The sequence below is a fragment of the Mustela lutreola genome, chromosome 3 (assembly GCF_030435805.1).
Source record: "Mustela lutreola isolate mMusLut2 chromosome 3, mMusLut2.pri, whole genome shotgun sequence".
NCBI classification, from domain to species: Eukaryota; Metazoa; Chordata; class Mammalia; order Carnivora; family Mustelidae; genus Mustela; species Mustela lutreola.
The window spans coordinates 8,270,951-8,293,415 of NC_081292.1; the positions used below are offsets into that span (position 1 = coordinate 8,270,951).

The 22,465-nt window shown below is 44.4% G+C and overlaps 1 long non-coding RNA gene across 5 annotated transcripts in view; it reads right to left on the reverse strand.

Annotated features, from left to right (window-relative positions):
- Positions 1–3,393: 3,393 nt before the first annotated feature.
- Positions 3,394–22,465, reverse strand: part of LOC131827993 (uncharacterized) — a 55,097-nt gene continuing 36,025 nt past the window's right edge. For 3 of the 5 annotated variants that reach the window (XR_009352163.1, XR_009352164.1, XR_009352167.1), the window contains 3 exons: positions 5,954–6,040; positions 5,180–5,245; positions 3,394–4,214 (listed from right to left, as the gene is read on the reverse strand). This is a non-coding gene — a long non-coding RNA (uncharacterized LOC131827993). Of the gene's footprint in view, positions 4,215–5,179; positions 5,250–5,953; positions 6,041–6,148; positions 6,315–22,465 lie in introns of those variants that run through there. The other 2 variants (XR_009352165.1, XR_009352166.1) reach the window with 2 other exon arrangements.

Below are 22,465 nucleotides of genomic sequence, written 5' to 3' on the forward strand. Positions count from 1 at the left end.
GGTGGGATGTGAGCCAGACCGTGGGATCTGCGCCTCCTACATTCAACAAATCGGGGACTCATGCCCTCTGATGGCCCCAGGCTCCTGCGCTGGGGACCCTGAGAGCTTTCAGGAGAGAGTGGCTCAAACATGATCTTTATAAAACCCTTTCTAAAATGCAGGGCAAAATGAAGCAGGAAATAAAGATCACCTTGTCTTCAGTGCTACTGTGTTGATGTCTTTCCTTCCAGCTTTCCTGTCACATAAAATAGTCTTTTGCAGTCACAGTGGTTGGGGTAAAAAAAAAAAAGGCCCCAGGGCTCCAGTGGAGGAAGTGCAAGTCCCGCCCTCACCCCGCCCCTCTTTCCCAGCCTGCTGTGCCTCCTTCTTGGATGTAGGCTTGACAAAGAACATGGGTACACACATCTGTGATTTCGGTTGAAGAGACCCTCATCCGCAGGTCTTTTCAGAAGTCCCCAATGGATCAGGCTTGGGATCTTTGCAGGATCACCATGAAATAGGGGAACTGTAGGTCACCATCCCCCAAAAAGAGCATCAGATGCTCTTTAACATGAGAATGAAATTAAATATATGGGAATGTTTGTGGATGAACAAATGAGTCAGTGAGGGAGTTTGGTTCACTGGAGTAAGCTTCAGCCTCTGACGAGCTCCTCACAGAGCACAGCAGTATGAGTCTTGTACGGGATAAAGAACGAAGCCCGGAGAATTGAAACCCCCAACCCCAGATGTTTCTGAACCTGTCCCCTCTGTTCATTCTGCTAATCATCATCAAACTAACTTAACACATAAGGGATATAGAGGAGAAAGGGCCATGGAGAAAGCACAGGGAAGGAATAGACGTTTGTCTTTGCTCATTATTATTATCTGTGATAGCAAGCGTGGCTGGACTTCTGACCTATTTTGTTCAAGCGTGTGCAGAGTGCCCTTCAAGGCTCATGCGGCTGGTGAACCTCAGGTCCTGGGTGCGGTGGTTTCTGCAGAAACCGGGCATTTCCTCCCCTCCTCTCACCTGGCACAGAGGATAACATCTCTGCCTCCTTAGGACGCCGGCTCATAAATTCATTTCAAACCTATTGAAGTTTCACTATAGGAACAAAAGAGCTTCACACTAGGTAATTCACAATCCCCTCGAGGAAAGGTCTGGACAGATGGAAGCTCATTAACAGGATTCAATCTTCAAATCATCAAGAGTTTTGTAAAAAAGTAATTTGTATCTTCTAAAAATATAAGCAATGCATGTTCATTGCAGAACTTTTGGAAGATATATAAAAATATAGAAAAGGAAATAAGTATCAGGTGACGCCCCCCCTCCCAGAGATAATCACTATAACATTTCATCTGATCTCCTTAATGTTTATTTTATTTTGTCCTATGCATATGTCAATACTTTTAAATTTCCTCTTCCTCGAATTCTTTTACGAGTGAATCAAACTTTTACTACCTCATGTAAATATTCACCACCTCTCTGGAAATGTTTCATTATGCACTCCTCTGAGGCACTGAGCACATCCAGGAAGCATCTTTTGATAGACTGACAAAGAGAACCCCTTAATTCCAAATGAAATGTTCTGTGTGGGGTCTATTACTATTTCATACGGCATTCAGACTTAAAATATAAACTTTTCACAGCTTTTTCTGCCTTATTTAATGAGGAATTCTGAAATGCAGACAGTGAAGAACAGGAGTGCTTGACCTGGGCGTTAATGCAGGCTAACAGAACTAGCTCTGTGTGTGCTGATCCTTCCCTCGGAGAGCATGGTGCACAGCGCTGTCAGAATTGGAAAGAGTGTGGAAATAAATGATCTACTTTACTATATGGGGGAAACGAAGTCTCCAGGGGCTATGTGCATAGCTCGTTTTAACCCATATCTCAGTGTACTATAATTTCTGGTTTGTACATCTGTTTCTTGCATTAGACAGAGATCTGGGGAACAGGACCCATATCTCATCAATCATGGGATCCCCAGGGCTTATACAGTGCCAGGTACATAGAAGCTGCCCAAGAAATATTTGCTGAACTCAACTCAGAGGCTGGAGGAGTTACATCAGGTAGTTGATACCCTGGGGGACTACAGTGGGCTCATGCTGTTCAGTCAATGTATGATGGATGAATGGAAAAATATGGAGGGAGTGAGAGAGGAAAGGAGGAAGGGAGGGAGAGATGGAGGAAGAGAGAAAGAAATAAACAAGGAAAGAAAAACTTATCAGGCAATGTCTATCTATGGACAGAGCATGCAACATCAAGGTCAGAAGACCTGATTTATTCCTCCTGTGACCCATGAGATTCAGTTTTGTCTTGCCCTTTCTCAAGGATCCATATTGAGGATCCTGGCCCAGAGCTGCTCGCACATTGCCAACGTGGTTGGAGAAGGATCAGCTGAACATCATCCTGCAGTAGAGGCTGATGCCCAACGTTTTCTAAAAGGTTACAGCCAAGAAGGTCTTCTTGATCCCACCTACCAGACTGGCAATCCTAGAGAATCAGAGCCCCACTCTGGGGACCACAAGCTCTTCAAACTCGAGGCAATCAAAGAATCACTGCCTCCCTGGTTCTCTTAGTCCACTCTGTCCCCCAGGAGGGCAACTGCTGGGAGGTCCAACTATAAATCTTGCCATGTTGATGTCATGACTAAAAGCCTGTAGAAGCAACACAAGGTCCCCTTGGTGAGGTATACAAGACCTTTCAGGAGTAGGTATAATCCCCCTCCTAAGCCTCATCAACTGCCATCTTTTATCATTCTCTCCTGCATGCCAAGAAAACTCAGCTCTCCAAGGGCACAGCCTCTACTGTCCCTCCTATGATGTCCTGTGCATTTGACAGCCTGGCCAATGACTAATGCAACAGGCTCACTCTCCTTCAAAGGCTGCAGAGTGGCCCCCACCATGCTCTATTGTCACACCACCAACATTCCTTCCCAGATTCTATTGTAAAGGCCCCAACTCTATGGGCATTTTCCAAACTCTCATCTTCCCCACCCCCACCCAAAGAGTCAGACACAAAGCTTCCATGAAATTTATGTCATTGGGCTCATGCTGGTGTTATGTCTGCCTTACCCTCCCAGAATATCATCTATCTGAGGGGAAAGATTGAGTTTTATCCCACTTCCCATTCACCATGCTTGTCATATGGCCCAACAGAAGGAGTGGAGGCCATCGGTATAGTGCACTATATCCTTTCCCTGAAGACCCCTTGCCCAAACACCCTTTGGGAGCATGAATTTATTCGCTGGTTCTTCCAACACCGAACGAGAACATTGAAGGCATCGTTCAGTGTCAGGTTGATCAATTCATATTATCTACAATCTAAAGTCTCCTTTTACTTAGGGTTTTGTAAAGACACCAAAAGATGACCTGAGATTGGATAAATGGTATCAAAAAATAAAGCATACATCATTAAATTGAATTGTATAGTATATTTAGCATGTAATATCTTTTGCAGTTTTATTTGTCTTCACTCAAATCTCTTCTCATTAGGGAGCTGGTGACACCATCGGTCAGGTGCCACTAGAGAAACCGTCCAATCTCTCTCCATTCTGGCTTTGTCTTCTCTTTCCACCTTTCTGATTTTATGCTATTTTTTGTGCTTTTATACCTCTCAGTGATCTTTGAAGGGCTAGCTGATTTCCTTATACAAGGGGCAATAGAGTTGTTTCAGAGAAAGCTATTTCCATCTGTTCACAATGGCTCAATAGTTAGGAACTTAAGGGCAGCGCGACCATTAATCAAGCTGCTATATTTTGGTTACCACTACTGTTCCTAATTGGCCACTATACTAACCTGTGCGATGTTATAGCCCAAGGAAGAATGTTCTCTTCCAATATCTGCCATTTAAGGAAGAGGATAATGAGGAGGAACCTGGGCATGGTGTGTATAAAAAGATTCTGAGGGCTCTATGGGGAGATTTTTACAGATAATTGAAAAAGCAGTTGAAGATTCATTCCTTCATTTCCTCAATCATATAGTAAACATGTCTGGAGTACAAATGAGGTTTCAAAAGCAAGCAGCTACCAGATATTTGGAGGAACAAATTACCACTCAGCATTCTAGCAGGTGGTACCAAAGTGGAGAACACTGTCTAACTCTACCTGTGTGAGACTCTTGCTCCCCAGGCCCCTCCACACCCAAAGGACAAAGCCTGGGTTGACATCACTCTGCAAATGGATCCTGGGTCTGAGATTCACCAGGAACAGCCCATTCAGAGACACCAGGAACAGCTGGAAGAGAAGAAGACATCCATTATGTGTTCTCTGTGAGACTCTCTAGAGCATTCCCACCCTCATCTGGCAAAGTCTTAGGGAGAGGCTGACAAAATGATGCATGTCAGACAACAAGGAGATGAGTTCAAATGCTGAGGGTTGGGATGTCTGGGTGGCTCTGTTGGTTAAACATCTGACTTTTAGTTTCAGCTCAGATCATGATCTCAGGGTCGTGGGATGTAGGCCTGTCTTGGGCTCTGTACTGGGCATGGAGTCTGCCTGGGATTCTCTCTCTCCCTCTACCATTCCCTTTCTACTTCCCACCCCAACTCAAATGCACAGGTGCCCTCTTTCTCTAGGAAAAACAAAACAAAACAAACCTGAGGACTAATTGGCTTGGGATAAGCTCTGACTGGAGGAGACCCATATAGAATGCCATAAGCCCGGGAAATGGGAAAAGCTTCTCAGCCTTCAGGCAGAGCCACAGAGTAAGATAATAATGGCCACCATAACTGAGTGCTGAATGTGTGTTCTCCACTCTTCTCACATAGGCATCATTGAATCAATACAACCACTAACCTCATTTTTAGAAGGATGTGTTTGTTAGTTAGGAATGTGTTCACAGACATATGTAGGAAATGAGATTAATATTGGCTTAAAAATAGGAGTTTTGGGGTACCTGGATGGTGTAGTCAGTTGAGTGTCCAGTTCTTGGTTTTGGCTAAGATTGTGATCTCAGGGTTGTGAGATTGAGCCCCATATAGAGCTCCATGCTCAGTGCAGAGCCTGCTGGACATTCTCTATCCCTCTCCCCCTGCCCTTCTACCTCCCATGTGTGCTCTCTTGCTCCCTCTCTTTTTCTCTCTCTAAAATAAATAATAAATCTAAAATAAAATAGTAGAGAGCTCCTAGTATTGGTTGCACAGCTTGGTCAGGATAGGAGAGACCAAATCTCCTGCTAATCATTTTCTCGCCATTCTTACCAGTTGCTTCATGGTTGCAAAATGGCTGTTGTCAGTCCAACTATCACATCCGTTACCAAAGCACTTCTATCTTAAAGGGAGGTTAGAAAAAAAAAAAGAATGCCATGCTATGATTAATAGAATTGTCGTAATTAGTTTCAATCAATCATGATTCAATGCCTGAGGCTGGGTATTTTGCCATGCTGAAAAAAATCAGGGTTTTGTAAACTAAGAGGAAGGAAATGGGTATCAAATAGGCAGCTCACATCACAATATTTGGAGGATTGAGCCATGTTCAGGTCTGTAGTATTGTTCAGGTCAGGTCTGCAGTTTCGCTCTACAACTTGCTGTCTATTGGGCTCCCACACTCACATGAGCTTTCTGAGTCTCAGGTGTCTTATCAGCAAAAAAGGAAAACAACAATGCTAGTTTCTACTTAAGAATACCAAGGTGATACAAGGTGACATTTATTAGTAAACAATTGACATGAATGTTCTAGAAATTGCATGTCTCTCTATGTGGAAAACAGCATCATTGGGCAGAGAAAATGCTCTCATCTCTGCCTACTTGGTTTTGAATTCTCTCTCCTCTGCTTGCTACCTGAATGATCAAGGTCAAAAAATAACTTGTGCACATCACAGCCTTCTCATCTGTAAAATGGGTTAATAACCATACCACACTTTCCAGTGTTGTGTAGATCAAAGGAGACAGTACATGGAAAGGACCTGCCCATTACCTCCACATCAAAGGCATCCAATAAATCCTAGTTGTTCTTACCATGTGCTAATGACTCACCAATCTAAAGCTTCTTGCCTAACCAGAGTTCCAGGCGCAATGAGTCTCCTGCTTCTGGGATAGCTTCAAATCTCTGCCCCACAGATCCTGGAAGGAAAAAGGAAAGATGATAACAACCTAGAAACTCCTGCCTTTCCCTCCTCCCTCTCTACCACCCCAGTTAAAGAGTGCCCAAGCCCTCATTTCTATCCTCACCAGCCTAGAGACCTCCCACTAGCCTAGGGCTTCTCAGTTAGCGGCATGCAGATGGCCAGGGGATCTCACTACTGGGTAGATTCTGATCCCTCCCTCTGGGAGGAGGGAGTGGGGAGTCTGAATTCTTAGCAGGTTCCAGGTAAGGCTGCTTCTGCTGATCTGCAGAACTTACTTTGCAGAATGGGGCTCTAGAGTGGGCTGGATTGTGGGTAAATCTCCAGGCTCCAGCAAATTCCAATCTCCTGATATCACCACCACCTAGACCACTACTATCACTTTGCCACTGCCCTTCACATCCACAAGGACACACAGTACAGCCCACAAGGGTTCTCTCTCCTCCCTGGCACTCTCCTGCTTCTTGAATAGTTGTTAACCCTTTCAATGCCCACTGATGCCTCCCACTTTGGGGATGAAACTGAAGCTTGAAATGTTAAAAGAGACATTTCAGCCACTAAGTACTGCAGCCAGAGTCAAATCTCAGTTTCTACAGCCAAGGGACAAGAGATGTGCCATGCAAAGTCTGTCCTAGGTCTCATGGAGCAGCTGATTTGGGTCCTGGTGTCAAAACCCCTTGACACACGTCTGATTTTGACCACAGTGGTGGTGGACCATGGTAGAAATGCCTGGACTCAGAAGAGCTTCTGTATTTCCTATTTTCTGTGCAGAGTCCAGAAGAACTTGGGGGGTGAAGGTTACGTCCCAGGAGTCACCCTCCATCAGTGGATCAGGGCACTGGCCCTCTGTTCTCAGAGGGATACTTCTGGAAAGCATTCTGGACACATCTCAGATGGCCCAACAAAATCAAGATCACTTCCATGACACACATTCCCATGGGTTTTCTGTTCCCCATGTCCCCTTCTCTGTTCTTTCTTCCTGTTTCCCGGGGCTGCTTCTAAAATAAACTGCTATTACCCAGCGCTTCCCTCAGGCATTGTGTCTGGGGGCCCACCTGTCCAGGGCCCAAAAGCATACAGCACAGGGAGTGGGGTGGGGTGAGTGGGAGCCTGGTTTCAGCTAGAGGAAGCAGGTAGAAAGGGGAATCCTATATGTTGAGGACCTGTGGTGTATTAGGAACAATTACACAGGCCAGCACGTTCGATCCCAGAGGGCTTCTGGCTAAATTTCGCATCCCCGTTTTATAGGGGAAGAAACGAAGTCCACAGGAACTGGAACACCTCATTTGGGTTGCAGATTCCTAATGATTCAGGTAGGATTCAAAGTGCCCTCTGCCCGACTCCACACGTCACGTTCTCTCCCCCACACCACATCAACCAGAACATTCCATCGGGAGAGTCTGTTCCTACTGCTAACTCCCGCTGCACTTTGCATGGCAATGACGAGGCTGTAGGATTGGGTGTTTATTTACCCCTCTGCCCTCCTCAGCTGGAGCGCAGTGCTAATATTTGGATAGTTTAGAGTAAACATCACCGAACATCTCCGGCCTTTGACTTCTCCCCCTTCTAAAGGCAGGGATGAGTCCTTCCCCAAATATTTGTACAAATTATTTGATTTTTGCTGACTGATGAAAATGTATCTCCCAAGGACACATGCAAAGCTTCCCTTTGTTTTCCTTTTAGAGTTCATCCCGCAACTGTAACATGGGGCCACTGAGGCATGGCCAAGAGCAGAGCGGCGTGGCCTGAGGCTCTGAAAGAGGCCTGACTGAGGCTCTGAAAGAGGCCTGACTGGGTTTTCTTCTGCAGTCTCCATCCTCCCAGTGACACACAGCCACACAGTCTCCAAGGGAAGGGAGACAATGCAAGTAAGACTGAGTTAAAAAAAAAAAAATAGAGTCATTTATGTATTTCTGTGCCTCTCCTTTCTTACAAAGCCCCAAGGTTGTCAAAATAAAGGGGAGCCTAAACTTTTGCCTCATAGAAGTGACCGTGTGCAGAATAAATCCATCCTTGCTGGCCCAACTCCAATCCTACATCACAGAGGATTCCTGATTGGCCACACAGAAAGGGATTTATTTACAGTGTAAAGCACAGCAGGGAAGGGCCATGATTCTAGGGTTATGGAGGATCCGGGAGGCTGGGTTTCAGAGCTGATCCTGTTCATCAGAGGTCTGAGCACGAATGACACAGACTCGCTGAGACTTAGTTGTTCCACCTGCAAAAGGGACCGATTTGGGGGCATTGAGCCCCTCATTCTTACTCTAATTCACGGAGTCTATGGCAGGATTTAAAAAAACACAGACAGATTAATGTCTCTGCAAATAGGAGGAGTCTTAAAAACCCTGGTCTCTGATTGATTAAAATATGATACGAAGGAAGCAATGCCCAGGACAATTAGGTGAGCAGAATCCCCTGTCCTAGAGTCTCTGAGCTGGTGGATGACTGATTTTAAAACCTCAAGAGGTGTAATATTCCTGTAAAAGTCTGTTGGGAACAAGTTATAAAAAAGAATAAACAGATTAAGAGTCACTTATGGTTTGTCTCCCTCCCGATCCCATCTTGTTTCATTGATTCTTCTCCTACCCACTTAACCCCCCCCCCCTGTTGCATCACCACTTCCTCATATCAGGGAGATCATATGATACTTGTCTTTCGCTGCTTGACTTATTTCGCTAAGCATGATACGCTCTAGTTCCATCCATGTTGTCGCAAATGGCAAGATTTCATTTCTTTTGATGGCTGCATAGTATTCCATTGTGTATATATGCCACCTCTTCTTGATCCATTCATCTGTTGAGGGACACCTATTCTTTCCATAGTTTGGCTATTGTGGACATTGCTGCTATAAACATTAGGGTGCATGTGCCCCTTCGGATCACTACGTTTGCATCTTTAGGGTAAATATCCAGTAGTGCAATTGCTGGGTCATAGGGCAGTTCTATTTTCAACATTTTGAGGAACCTCCATGCTGTTTTCCAGAGTGGTTGCACCAGTTTACATTCCCACCAACAGTGTAGGAGGGTTCCCCTTTCTCCACATCCTCGCCAGCATCTGTCATTTCCTGACTTGTTAATTTTAGCCATTCTGACTGGTGTGAGGTGATATCTCATTGTGGTTTTGATTTGTATTTCCCTGATGCTGAGTGATATGGAGCACTTTTTCATGTGTCTGTTGGCCATCTGGATGTCTTCTTTGCAGAAATGTCTGTTCATGTCCTCTGCCCATTTCTTGATTGGATTATTTGTTCTTTGGGTGTTGAGTTTGCTAAGTTCTTTATAGATTTTGGACACTAGCCCTTTATCTGATATGTCATTTGCAAATATCTTCTCCCATTCTGTCAGTTGTCTTTTGGTTTTGTTAACTGTTTCCTTTGCTGTGCAAAAGCTTTTGATCTTGATAAAATCCCAATAGTTCATTTTTGCCTTTGCTTCCCTTGCCTTTGGCGATGTTCCTAGGAAGATGTTGCTGCAGCTGAGGTGGAAGAGGTGACTCTTAATCTCACAAAACAAACTGAGGGTTGCTGGGGGGAGGGGGGTCAGGAGAGAGAGGTGGGGTTATGGACATTGGGGAGGGTATGTGCTTTGGTGAGTGCCGTGAAGTGTGTAAACCTGGCGATTCACAGACCTGTACCCCGGGGATAAAAATAGATTCTATGTTTATAAAAGAATTAAAAAATTAAAATAAAAAAGAATAAACATTTGATGAATCTGACATGCTGTAGGAATGCATCAAGACAGGCTTTCTGGGGGAATCCTGAAGTCAGAGGCATGGCTGATAGTCAGGTCAGGACTGGTGCGAGGTAGGAGTGAGAGGCACAGGTAAGGAATAGGTAAGGAGTAGGAACAGGTAAGGAATAGGTAAGGAGTAGGTAAGGAGTAGGAATAGGTAAGACAACTATCATATGATCTCCCTGATATGAGTTTGAAAGCCACATTCATTCATTCATTCGTTCATTTTTTTATTTTTATTTTTTAATTTAATTAATTTTTTAATTTAATTTAATTTTTAAATTTAATTTAATTTTTTCATTTCATTTCATTTCATTCATTTCATATTCATTTATTTTAATTTAATTTATTTTTAAAGATTTTATTTATTTATTTGAGACAGTGAGAGAAATAGCACAAGCAGGAGGAAGGGGCAGAGGCAGAGGCAGAGGCAGACTCCCTGCTGAGCAAGGGTCCCGTTGTCGGGCTCGATCCCAGGATCGTGGGATCTTATCCCAGCCCTGGTTATCATGTAAACTTTCTGGAACCCACCATCTGCAGGTCTTAGGCAGCTCCTTCTGGGACTCAATTTCCTGACCTATAAAATGGGGAGGTGGGCCTCAAGATAAGTGCAAAGAACCCTATTTGACACTGTTGTGATTCTGCATCTTTGCCACTAACTAGACAGAAGGTTCCCAGGAAGCCTGATCAGGACTGGCTCACCCCTCCACCTCCATCATCATGAACACGGAGCAGTGCCCAGTAGGTACTATTTATGCCTCCTGCTGAGTAATCCCAGTGATGACTGGACAGCTTTGTTACTGTTAGCTTTGCCATCAGTAGCTCCAAGCTGGCTTTAGAACCAAAGAGTTCTGAGCTCCAAGGTCAGCTCCATGGTCACTAGTAGAAAACTTGAGATAAATGACTACATTTCTCTGTATGCTTCAATTTCCTTATCTGCAAAGTGGGGAAAATGCCAACACCCTACGTATGCTGGCATGAACCTCACAGAGGACAGCAGTCCTTGTAGAAAGAGCAGGTGTCACTGTCCCAGCAGGCCTCATGGGAGTTCCAGAGATAAATCCCATTGGCCTGCTCGGGTCTTGTGTTTAACCCTGAACCCATTCTGGGGCTGGGGAAATAGGACATGCAGCACGATGAGTATTTTGTGCTGACTCCTCCTAGATCCCACGTAATTTACAGGAGCAGAGAGCGGGGGCGGTCCTCAAAGAAATTAGTGCTACCACCCACAGGAGTGGGATGGTTATGGGCCAACAGGAAACCACTTTGGAGAGTATGCATTATTCTCTGCCACAGCATTTTCAGCAGGACATCAGCAGGCAGTGTGGGGCTGGGTGAAGGGGCTGTGCCCACAAGAAAACATGAAGCCAGTGCTTGCAAGTTAGGTCTGAAGGCACTGATCGTGCCAGACCTGGATTCTGGACATCAAATCATCTCCCTTCTGCTGTCTGAAAATCCACTGTCTCTAATTTTTTTCTTTTGATAGAAGGCTATTTTGGATTATAGTGATGATTACAAAAACAAAAAGGAAAAACATCGAAAGTTCGACTGTTGGTTATCTATTGCTGTGTCATCAGATTACCCCCAACTGATCAGCTTAACACAGTACATGCTTATTCTTTCACGGTATCTATGATCAGGAGTTCAGACACAGCTTACCTGGATCCCCTGTCAATAAGGAATTGGTCAGGGTCAGGACTGTGTTCTCATCCAGAGACTAAACAGGACAAGGACTTGCTTCCAAGCTTACTTGGCTAGTGACGCTCTAGGTTCCTGGCAACTGTGGGACAGTTTCTTGTTAGCCATCAGCTGAAGTCTAAGGCCACCCTCAGCTGCCCTCAGTTCCTGGTCATGTGGGCACCCCACAGAACCACTTGCTTCATCAGGCCAGCGAGAGGGAGACTCCAGCAGAACAGGGTGCTACAATCTTCTGTAATGTAATCACATGCATCCTGTCTCCTTTGCTGTACTCGATCATTTGAGGCAAATGATCCTGGTCCTGGCCACCCTAGGGAATGAACACCAGCAGGCAGGGGTCATGGGGACCATTCTAGAATCCATCCACCACATTATCCAGCCCTACTGTGTCAGACTATACAAAGAGCAAGTGCAAGATTGAGCTTCCGCCTTTTTAAAAGATTGGGCTGGGTGTTCAGACAAGATCTATACCAATTATGTATAAAACTGCCAGATCTTTATCTACCACTTACTAGCTTTTTCTTTTTTAATTTATTTTCAGCATAACAGTATTCATTGTTTTTGTACCACACCCAGTGCTCCATGCAATACATGCCCTCTCCAAACCCACCACCTCCCACCCCTCACCTCTTCAGACCCCTCAGATAGCTTTTTTACCTTGAACAATTTCCTCAATCTCAATCTGAGATTCAGTTTCTGCATCTGAAAACTGAGGGGAATGCAAGTACCTTGTGGGTAGTGTTGTAAGAAGTCAATGCACTAATACATGAAAATGCTTTTGTTAGTCCCAGCATGGATTTAGTGCTCAGGAAGAAACAGCATTCACGTACATAATGCGATGCACATGAAACACGTGTGCATTGGAAGGATGTGCTGGATTTTTCCAATGTCAGAACCCTTCAAGTGCAACATGAATTGTTACAGATAAGGAGAAGCAGCTGTGTGACCTACCTGAGTTCTCAGAGCTACTCAGTAACTGAAGGAGATTGGAGAAACTTCCACGCATACCCCAAGCTAGAATCCACATGAGTGGTCATCTAAGCCTCAAAACCCCCCATAGCCTTCTTTCCCAAGGTCTCCCATGGAAATACAATGGCCTGGAACACAGGATTTCAAGAGCTGCTTGCTCTTATTTGCGTTACGTTTTGGACTTCCACATAATATTTTGTTTTGGGGAGAATGGTGTAGCAGCTGAAAAAGATTAAGTAAGGATACGAATAATTAAAAGAATAAATACAGAAGTGCCACCTGAGGCCTCTCCCATTTTTCTTGCCTCACAGAAAAGGAGAGTGAGACTCAGAGAAGGCAAAGCCTGGCCTGGGTCTCAGTGGTGTTTGGTGCTTGGTGTCAAGGACAGAATGAGGAGCCAGGGCTCCCAGCTGCTATCTCTCCAAGTCCTACCGGCCTCTGTGCCGGTGAAGTTACAGAATATTTTACATTGAGTTTGACTTGGAGAAATTAAGCCATTTTAAAACATACAATGGACTGGTCTCACTTTATTCCTGTCTAAAACAACCATAACCACAACTGGAAATACTAAACTAATGACATCCTGAGCGGCCATAACTCTATGAGAGGATGTGTGTCATTTTGATCATGGGTTGCATTCCTAAGCAGCAGAATGCTAATAAAATGTGTGCAATAAATTGCATTTTAAAAGCATCGTGGGAGACAGAGATTGCTCTTTTAAGAAACCCTATAAGGAATAGTTTGATAGAGCAAGAAGGGGGAAAAAAAGCCTTTAACAGTGGAATAAAAATCACTCATTGAGTCTTATAAATCTAGACTGTGGTATATGGGGTTTCCTTCGAGCATATTGCCTTTTATGTATGTAGCATATGCTTGAACACTCACAGATAAATCAGCCTGGTAAGTATGGCTAGAAAGCAACAGCTCCACCTCCTACAAGCTTCCTCTTACCTAGGTGCTCCCCACCCTGCTCCCCAAAATACCTACTTCTACCCTTGAAACATCTGAGTAAGTGAGGTCAGAGAGACTTGGAGAAAGGAGACCAGCTTGGCTAGCAGGAGACCTGAGTTCAGGCCCTTGGATCTTTAAGCAGCCCATGCACTTCTCTGAGACTTAGTTTCTTCATATGTCAAGCGGAAATATTATTTGACCAGCTGAATTTTGAGGGCAATCTTGAGCATCAAAACAGACAACAAATGCGAAAGCATTGATCAGAAGACAGTGAGCCAAGAAGACGGATGAGCAGAGGTCTGGGAGGAGATTGCCCTCTCCTCCCTCAGCCACCATCATGTCTTAAAGATTCTGCTGGATGAATTCTCTTTCCCAACCCCATGCCATGGCTTCACTAGGGTCCACCTCACCTTTCACCTGTACTATTCGAACAGACTCCTCCCCTGGTGTTCCAGCATCAAGGTGGGTCCACCTCCAACCCATTCTCCACATTATAGCTTCCACTCTTTTTTTTTTTTTTTAAGCAACTCTTAATGGCTCCCCTTGGCTTGCAAGAAAGGGAAACATGGAGCTCCTGGGTAAATTCAGGAGAGCCTTCAGTATTCAGCCTGCCCACCTCTCCTACATTCCATATCATACTTTATACAATAGCCATACTGAACTCTTAGGGTTCACCTGATAAGAGATGCTATTTCTCCCCCAAGGTATTTTATTGTATTGTTTTCATTGCTGGTGGAAACTAAGGCTTATTTGCATCAGTCAAGGCAAGCAAGTTTTCGCTGCAGCAACAAGCATCCCCTAAATCACACTCTGCATAATCAAAGTTAGGGGGGAGGGGGACATGTGTTCGTTGTCCTTAGTCCTCAACCCAGGCCTCTATAGAAGCTTCCTCTCCATTAGTACAGATCACAAACAACAGGAAGAAGAGAGCATGAGCAGACCATGCATTATCTCTTGGAACTTTCCATGAAGCTCACATCTCACTGGCCAAAGCAAGTGAAGGGTCTGGGAATGTAGCCAGACAGCAGAGAACCAGCAATATTTGAATGAACAACTATAATAATTTCCACACCTTGCTTATCTCTGACTGCCTGGTAAGCAAACATGAATATTTAGATTCCTCTAACTTGCCTTCTCCTCCAGGAAGCCTTCCTTATTCATACTTTCGCCACGAACAGCACTATACTTGCTCTGGTTTGCTCAGTCTCATTTTTTTAAATCACACCAAGCATTCCTCTGGGGCACATCTTTGTAGGACTAGCACAGTGCCTGGAGAGGGGGAGGAGCCCTGTGTCTCCACAGCAAAGGAAAAAATGTTTAGGTAAGTGTCTCCCCAGCTAGGCTTGCCAGGCCTAGGTACCCCAAAGTCTTAGGAGTAGGATGGAAACAGAGGAAGAAGTGTGAGGGCTTCAGAGGTTCTGGAGCCAACTGAGCTTCCCCTCACCTATCTGGCAACTCCAAAGACATCCACTAGTTGTCACTTGTCACTATGACCCCCGGCAGCCAATTGCTTATCCTTGCTTCCTCAGCCACTCAAGGTCAAGGTCAAGGACACTTCCTTTCTCCTAGATGGAGAGGATGGTGGGTCTTGACCCTGCTTTGTCATTTCTGAGCCATCAATTTTTTTTTATTTATTTTCAGCATAACAGTATTCATTGTATTTGCACCACACCCAGTGCTCCATGAAATCCATGCCCTCTCCAATACCCACCACCTGGTTCCCCCAACCTCCAACCCCCCACCCCTTCAAAACCCTCAGATTGTTTTTCAGAGTCCATAGTCTCTCATGATTCACCTCCCCTTCCAATTTTCCTCAACTCCCTTCTCCTCTCTAACTCCCCTTGTCCTCCGTGCTATTTGTTATGCTCCACAAATAAGTGAAATCATATGATAATTGACTCTCTCTGCTTGACTTATTTCACTCAGCATAATCTCTTCCAGTCCCATCCATGTTGCTACAAAAGTTGGGTATTCATCCTTTCTGATGGAGGCATAATACTCCATAGTGTATATGGACCACATCTTCCTTATCCATTCGTCCGTTGAATGGCATCTTGGTTCTTTCCACAGTTTGGCGACCGTGGCCATTGCTGCTATAAACATTGGGGTACAGATGGCCCTTCTTTTCATGACATCTGTATCTTTGGGGTAAATACCCAGGAGTGCAATGGCAGGGTCATAGGGAAGCTCTATTTTTAATTTCTTGAGGAATCTCCACACTGTTCTCCAAAGTGCCTGCACCAACTTGCAACAGTGTAAGAGGGTTCCCCTTTCTCCACATCCTCTCCAACATATGTTGTTTCCTGTCTTGCTAATTTTGGCCATTCTAACTGGTGTAAGGTGGTATCTCAATGTGGTTTTAATTTGAATCTCCCTGATAGCTAGTGATGATGAACATCTCTTCATGTGTCTGATAGCCATTTGTATGTCTTCATTGGAGAAGTGTCTGTTCATATCTTCTGCCCATTTTTTGGTATGATTGTCTGTTTTGTGTGTGTTGAGTTTGAGGAGTCATCAATTTTTATCTTCTGTAGCTGTCCAAAATCTTCTCTAAACCCTCTCTATGCCTCAACTGTTCTCTTCCAGGTAAACCCTGCCTTCCCAGTGAGAATTTTGAGAAAATAAACTAACTACACTTCCCAGCCTCCCTGAGGACCCTGGAGCACTAGACTCCAGTTTACAGATGAGCAAAAAAAGCACAAGGCAGTGAAAGAACTTTTCCCAGACGTAACCACTCCTCATAAGGAGCGGAATTGGGATCCACCCCCAAACCTCAGTGACCCACAGCTCCAGCCACACAGGATACTGGACAAAAGGAAGGCTGACCCAGACCTCCCAGAGCTGACTCCAGCTCCCCAGTTACAACAACTCTGATGGCTGCCCCCTCCCAACCTCACATATTTCACTTTACTCTGGTTAACCTCCTGGGGGCCTGAGCTCAGCTTCTGGGACTTGAGCTCCTAAGCTGATGCCTTGGCCCCATTCCACAAAGAGGACCTGGCCCTGTTGCCATGGGACACATAATAGCTACCATGGGCAAAAGGCAGAGTAAGGGACAAAATGATCAGCCGTTCCTGCTGTGTGGCTACACTGACCTGTTGTGCAGCTAGCTAGCTGGTCACTAGCCCCACAGAGCCTCAAGGTCCTCTTTCTAAAACAACAACAACAACAACAGCAAAACCATTATTTTGGCTTAAGGATGAAAAGAGATCATGTACAAAAAACACTAGGTCAGTATCTGGCAGGTAACAGAACTTAATACACGAGATGGGGTATAAGCTTTCACAATCACATGCTGATATGTTCTGAGAGGAGGGCTCCTCAGTGGGGTCCACAGACTGCCACCAACTCCCAAACTCTATTTCCCGTCTGTGACAAGATAAGGGGCTTGCACCAGATGTAGATCCCTAGTCCTCTCCCTGTGCCTGCCTACCCACCCCGCCCAGGTCCCTCCTAGGGCAGAGCTGGGATGCATACAGTAGGTGCTTAGCACTGGCTGAGGGTGCACCTGGGAATGCAGATCTAAAGGAAGTGAGGGAGATGTATCCGGCCCAAACAGGGCTGACGGCATTTCCTCTGCCTGCGGCCCAGGGGAGGAGGACGGATCTGAGCGCCTGACCCTTCCACTGAACTTGCTTTCCCTTTGGCTCTGTCTCCTCGGTAGCATCTGGTTTCCATCACTGGACAGATGACACTTGGGCCCCAGATTCCTTGACCTCCCAAGGACACTGAGCATCAACTGGACTTATCAGAGCAGCATATTCCAGCCAGCACAATGTGCCAACGAAGATGGGGACGCTGCCTGGACCCAGCGGGAGGACGGAGATCAAAGTGAGCCCTCCCTGGGCCAAGTCCAGCCAGCACCAAAGCCTTGAGCCAGCTCGGGCTGGCTCAGCTGTCCGGAAAACCCTCCAAAGGCCCCTGCCGCCTCCTGCTTCCTTGTCCCAGGTTCCTTGCAAGGGGCTAAGGCAGTGCTGAGTGCTGAGATGTGCAAAGCTTCTAGAAAACAGGAAAGATCTCAAAAAGAGCCTGACATTTATCATTAGCATTGTTATAAGAGAATGGATGAGCTTGTTTCAGGGTTCAACACGGTCTCTGCAGATCCATGCCAGCATTTCCACTATATTGGAGAAGGATGAAGAGAAAAGTATTGGTACTCACTCTGGACCAGACACCGGACTCCATCTTTATTTATTTGTTTGTTTTAAAAATTTATTTAAATTCAGCTAATTAACCCATAGTGTCTTATTAGTTTCAGAGGCAGAGTTTAGTGATTCATCAGTTGCATATGACGCCCAGTGCTCATTCCATCACGTGCCCTCCTTCATGCCCAACCCCCAGTTACCGCATCCTTTGACCTGCCTCCCTTCCAGCATCCCTTAGTTTGTTTCCTAGAGTTAAGATTCTCTTAACTTTTCTCTTAACTTTTTCCTTCTCTGGTTTCATCTTATTTTATTTTTCTCTCCCTCCCTCTATGATCCTTTGTTTTGTCTCTTAATTTCCACATACGAGTGAAATTGTATGATAATTGTCTTTTTCTGCTTGACTTATTTTGCTTAGAATCATAGTTGCACTAACATAGTTGCAAACGGTAACACTTCAATTTTTGGATGGCTGAGTAATATTCCATTGTGTGTAGATACCACATCTTTATCCATTCATCTGTTGATGGACATCTAGGCTCTTCCCAGAGTTTTACAAGTCAGGAAAAAAATAGATGTTGTTGATGTGGATGGGGAGAAAGGAGAACCCTTTTACACTGCTTGTGGGAATGCAAGCTGGTGTAGCCACTCTGGAAAACAGTATGGAGGTTCCTCAAAAAGTTAATAATAGAGCTAGCCTACAACCCAGCAATTGCATTCCTGGGTATTTACTCCAAAGGATATAAATATAGTGATCTGAAGGGGCACCTGCTCCCCAATATTTATAGTAACAACGAACTCCACCTTCAAAACCCCACCTGCTGAGCCCTTTCACATTGTCTGGAAACTGCAATTTTTTTCTCCCGCATGTTCAGAGGAAGTGATCATATCCCACATCAGCCAGTGACATGCCAGTGCCTCGGAGCTTCCACAGAGCTAAGTCGAACTCAAAGCTAGTTTGGAGTAACTGCAATTTCATTTGGCTCCAAAGCCCACCACTGGTTTCAGAACACCATGTTGTGTGCACAGAGTAAGTACTAGAGCCCCAGTTCCTCAGGAGAAACCTAAACTTGACCATAAACAAATTCAGGAGGCAGTTCATGCGAGGAGGGGACCCCAGAGGTGTCATTGCCATAGTGGCACTTACCCAGAGTCCCTGTCCCCAGATGCCCAACCTGGATGTGCTTTAGAATCTGGAGCCTGAATTTTAGTTGTTTTTTTTTTAAGATTTTATTTATTTATTTGATAGAGATCACAAAGAGGCAGAGAGGCAGGCAGAGAGAGAGGAGGAAGCAGGCTCCCCACCGAGCAGAGAACCCGACACAGAGCTCGATCTCAGGACCCTGAGATCATGAACTGAGCTGAAGACAGAGGCCTAATGCATTGAGCCACCCAGGTGCCCCCTGAATTTTAGTTTTAACAGCTTTACTGAGACATACTTTTTATACCACACACTTCGCTCATATAAAGTATACAATGCAGCAGATTTTAGTGTATTTGGACTTGGGCAATCATCACCATGATCAAATTTAGAACATTGTTGTCACCCCTAAAGGCAATGTGGCATGCTTTAGCTACCACTTCACACCCATCCTACTCTTCCCCCTGCCCTAGGCAATGGCTAATCTATTGTTGGTCCCTATTGATATGTCTGTTCTGGACATTTTATAAAAATGGATTCATAGAATATGTGGTACTTGATGACTGGCTTCTGTCATGCAGCAGAACGTGTTCAGGATTCCTCCCTGTATGCACCATGCAGACCACTGTAGCGTGGGCCAGCACCCCATTCTTTTTCATGACCAAATATTCCACAGTAGGGAGGCACCACATTTTATTTATCCATCACCCATTGATGGACACTGAAGCTACTTTGACATGTTGACTATTATGAAGAATAGTCATACAGACGGGCAAGTACAAGTTTTCATGTGGATGTAAATTTCATTTTTCTGAGGTATATACTTGGCAGTGGGATTGCTGAGTCCCATGGTAGCTCTGTTCCACCTTTTGAGGAGCTACTACAGTGCTTTCCACAGTGGCTTCTGACACCAGCTCTGTACAACAATTCCAATTTCCCCTTCTTCTGGCCAACATTTGTTATTGTCTTTATTCTCTATTGTCATGATCTGAGTGCATGTGAAGCAGTATTATTATACTGAGGTGTTGTTTTTTTTCTCTAGTGATGAAGGATGTTGACATCTTTTCATGTGTTTCTTGGCCATTTGCTTATCTTCTTTGGAGAAATATCTATTCAGATCCTTTGTCCATTTCCCAAAGGTAGTTATCTTTTTATTGTTGACTTGTGAGAGTTCTTTATATATTCTAAATGCATGTACTTTCTAAGATACAGGGTTTGCAGATCTATTTTCCCATTCCATTGGATGTGTTCATTTTCTTAATGATGTTTTACAATCACCAAAGTTTTCAATTTTGAAGACGTCAAAGTGCTTTTGATTTCATATCTAAGGAAGCTTTGCCTAAACTAAGGTCATGAAGATTTACTCCTATATTTTCTTCTAAGACTTATAGAGTTCCATCTCTTGCATTTAAGCCTATCATCCATTTTGAGAAAGTTCTTGTGTAGGATGTGAAGAAGGGGTACAACTTCCTACCTTTGCATATGGACATCCTCTTGCCCCAGCATCTGTTGTGGAAAAGAACATTCTTTCCTCACCGAATCATCTTAGAACCCTTGTTAGAAGTCAGTTGACAAACACGTAAGGATTTACTTGTGGATTCTCTCTTCTATCCATGGTTTTCTACATCTATCTTTGGGCCAGTACCGCAGTGCCTTAATCTCTGCAGGTTTGTCATGTTGATTAGACAAGAAGCCCGGTAGGTTGAGGTGTCTTGAATGCATTGGAGCGGGCATATGCAAACCACAACATATGCCAGAGCCAGTGTACTCAAGACCAAGATGATGCAACTGAAGGACAGCCAGTCAGCTAGGCTTTCCCTATATGGCAACCGCTCGAGCTATTGCCAAATAATTTGCTTCCTCTTCTTCCTTGTCTCCTCGTTAAGAACCTCTCCCTTAGCTCCTATCCAATGACTTTTGCTTTGATACTGCCCAATTCAAACCGATGCTTGCTCAAAGAAACTCCTGAAAATGTTAATGCACCTCAGTATACCATTCAACAGCAGTAACGTTTGAAATTCAGAAATGTGAGTTATTTAACTTCATTCCTCTTTACTTCTACTTTGTCTTGGCTATATTGGGCCCTTTGAATTTCCATATAAATCTGATTGTCAATTTCTCCTGAAAAGCCAGCTGGGATTTTGTTGAATACATAGACCAATATGAAGTATACTGCCATGTTCCCAATATTAACTCTTCTGATCCATGAACATAGATCATCTTTCCATTTATTTAGATTTTATTTAATTCCTTTCACCCATGTTTTGTAGCTTCCACAGTATAAGTTTTATACTGCTTTTGTCAAATTTATTCCTAGGTAGTTTATTATCTTTTGGTACTTTTGCAAGTGGAAGTGCTTTCTTAATTTCATTTCTGGAATGCTCATCACTAGTGCAGAGAAATACAGGTTTCCCTGCTATCTGAAAGCAGACGGTTCCTATGAAAACCTTCAATAAGCTGAAATGGTGTACAACAAAGGAGCGTTTATCATTAGTTTATATGGAAAACCTTTCAAGCATTCCCAGATCCAAAAAATAATGTCTCTTGGGCTTTCTGATCCCTGATCTTGGTAATGGCTACATAACATAAATGGAGATGAAGCATAGATGCTCACAGGCACAGGTTGAAGCTCTGAGGCTTGATGCTGAGGGTCTGAGTGTGGTTCCCAGGGAAGGATCTGGGGGGCACCACTCTCAACTTTAGGGGTACATGGCCTCCATAAGTGCTTGCTCCCTTTTTGCAAAGGTGAAAATTCTCTTCAGATTTCTTTCCATTACCAAACCAGTACCAGCGTTGGTCTTCCATAAAAGCAAAGTCCTGTAATGTGAATTTTCAAACAACAAGGGACGCCTGTGCAATCAATTTTTATATTAATCTACTATGCAAATTTGAAGTCATTTATTAGTTCTTGTAGTCTTGTAGTAGATTAATTAGGACTATTTTTTTTTTACAAGATCATGTCATCTGCCAATAGAGATGGCTTTCTATTTTCCTTCACAATCTGAATATCTTTTCTTTCTCCCTCTCTCCCTACCTCTGTACCTCCTCCCTCCCTCCCTCCCTCTCTCACTCCTCCTTCTCCTCCTTTCTCCCTTCCTTCCCTCCTCCTTTTGCTTTCCTTCCTCCCTCCTTCTCTCCTTCCTGCTTTCTTTTCTTCCTTCCCTTCTGCCTAATTATCCTGGCTAGAGCCTTCAGTACTATGTTGCATAGAAATGGTGCAAATAGCCACCCTTTTCTTGTTTCTGATCTTAAAGGGAAAGCTTTCAGTCTTTCACCATTAAGTATGATGTCAGCTGTAGGTTTTTGGTAAATATCTTCCATCAGGTTGAGAAAATTCTATTTCTAGCATGCTGAATGTTTTTATAATGAACAGGTTTGGGATTTTGTCAAGTACTTCTTTTTCTGCATGCATTAAGATGATTATGTGGAGTTTTGGATTTTTTTTTAAAATATTTTATTTATTTATTTGAGAGAGAGAGCGAGCAGGAGCTGGGGTGGGGATAGAGGCAGAGGGAGATGCAGAATCCCTGTTAAGCAGGGAGCCTGATGTTAGACTCGATCCCAGGACCCCAGGATCACGACCTGAGCCAAAGGCAGATGCTTAACTGATTGAGCCACACATGTGCCCCAATTATGTGGTTCTTGTCAATCAAAATTCTGCAATGTTGACAGATGTTGGGGGGAGGGGGGTCAGCAATTACCCCCAGCTGAAAACCAGTGCCTCCAAGCACAACTATGAGAATTAAATGCTCGAGTACCCAGTGTCTGCTCCAACATCTGGGACATGACAG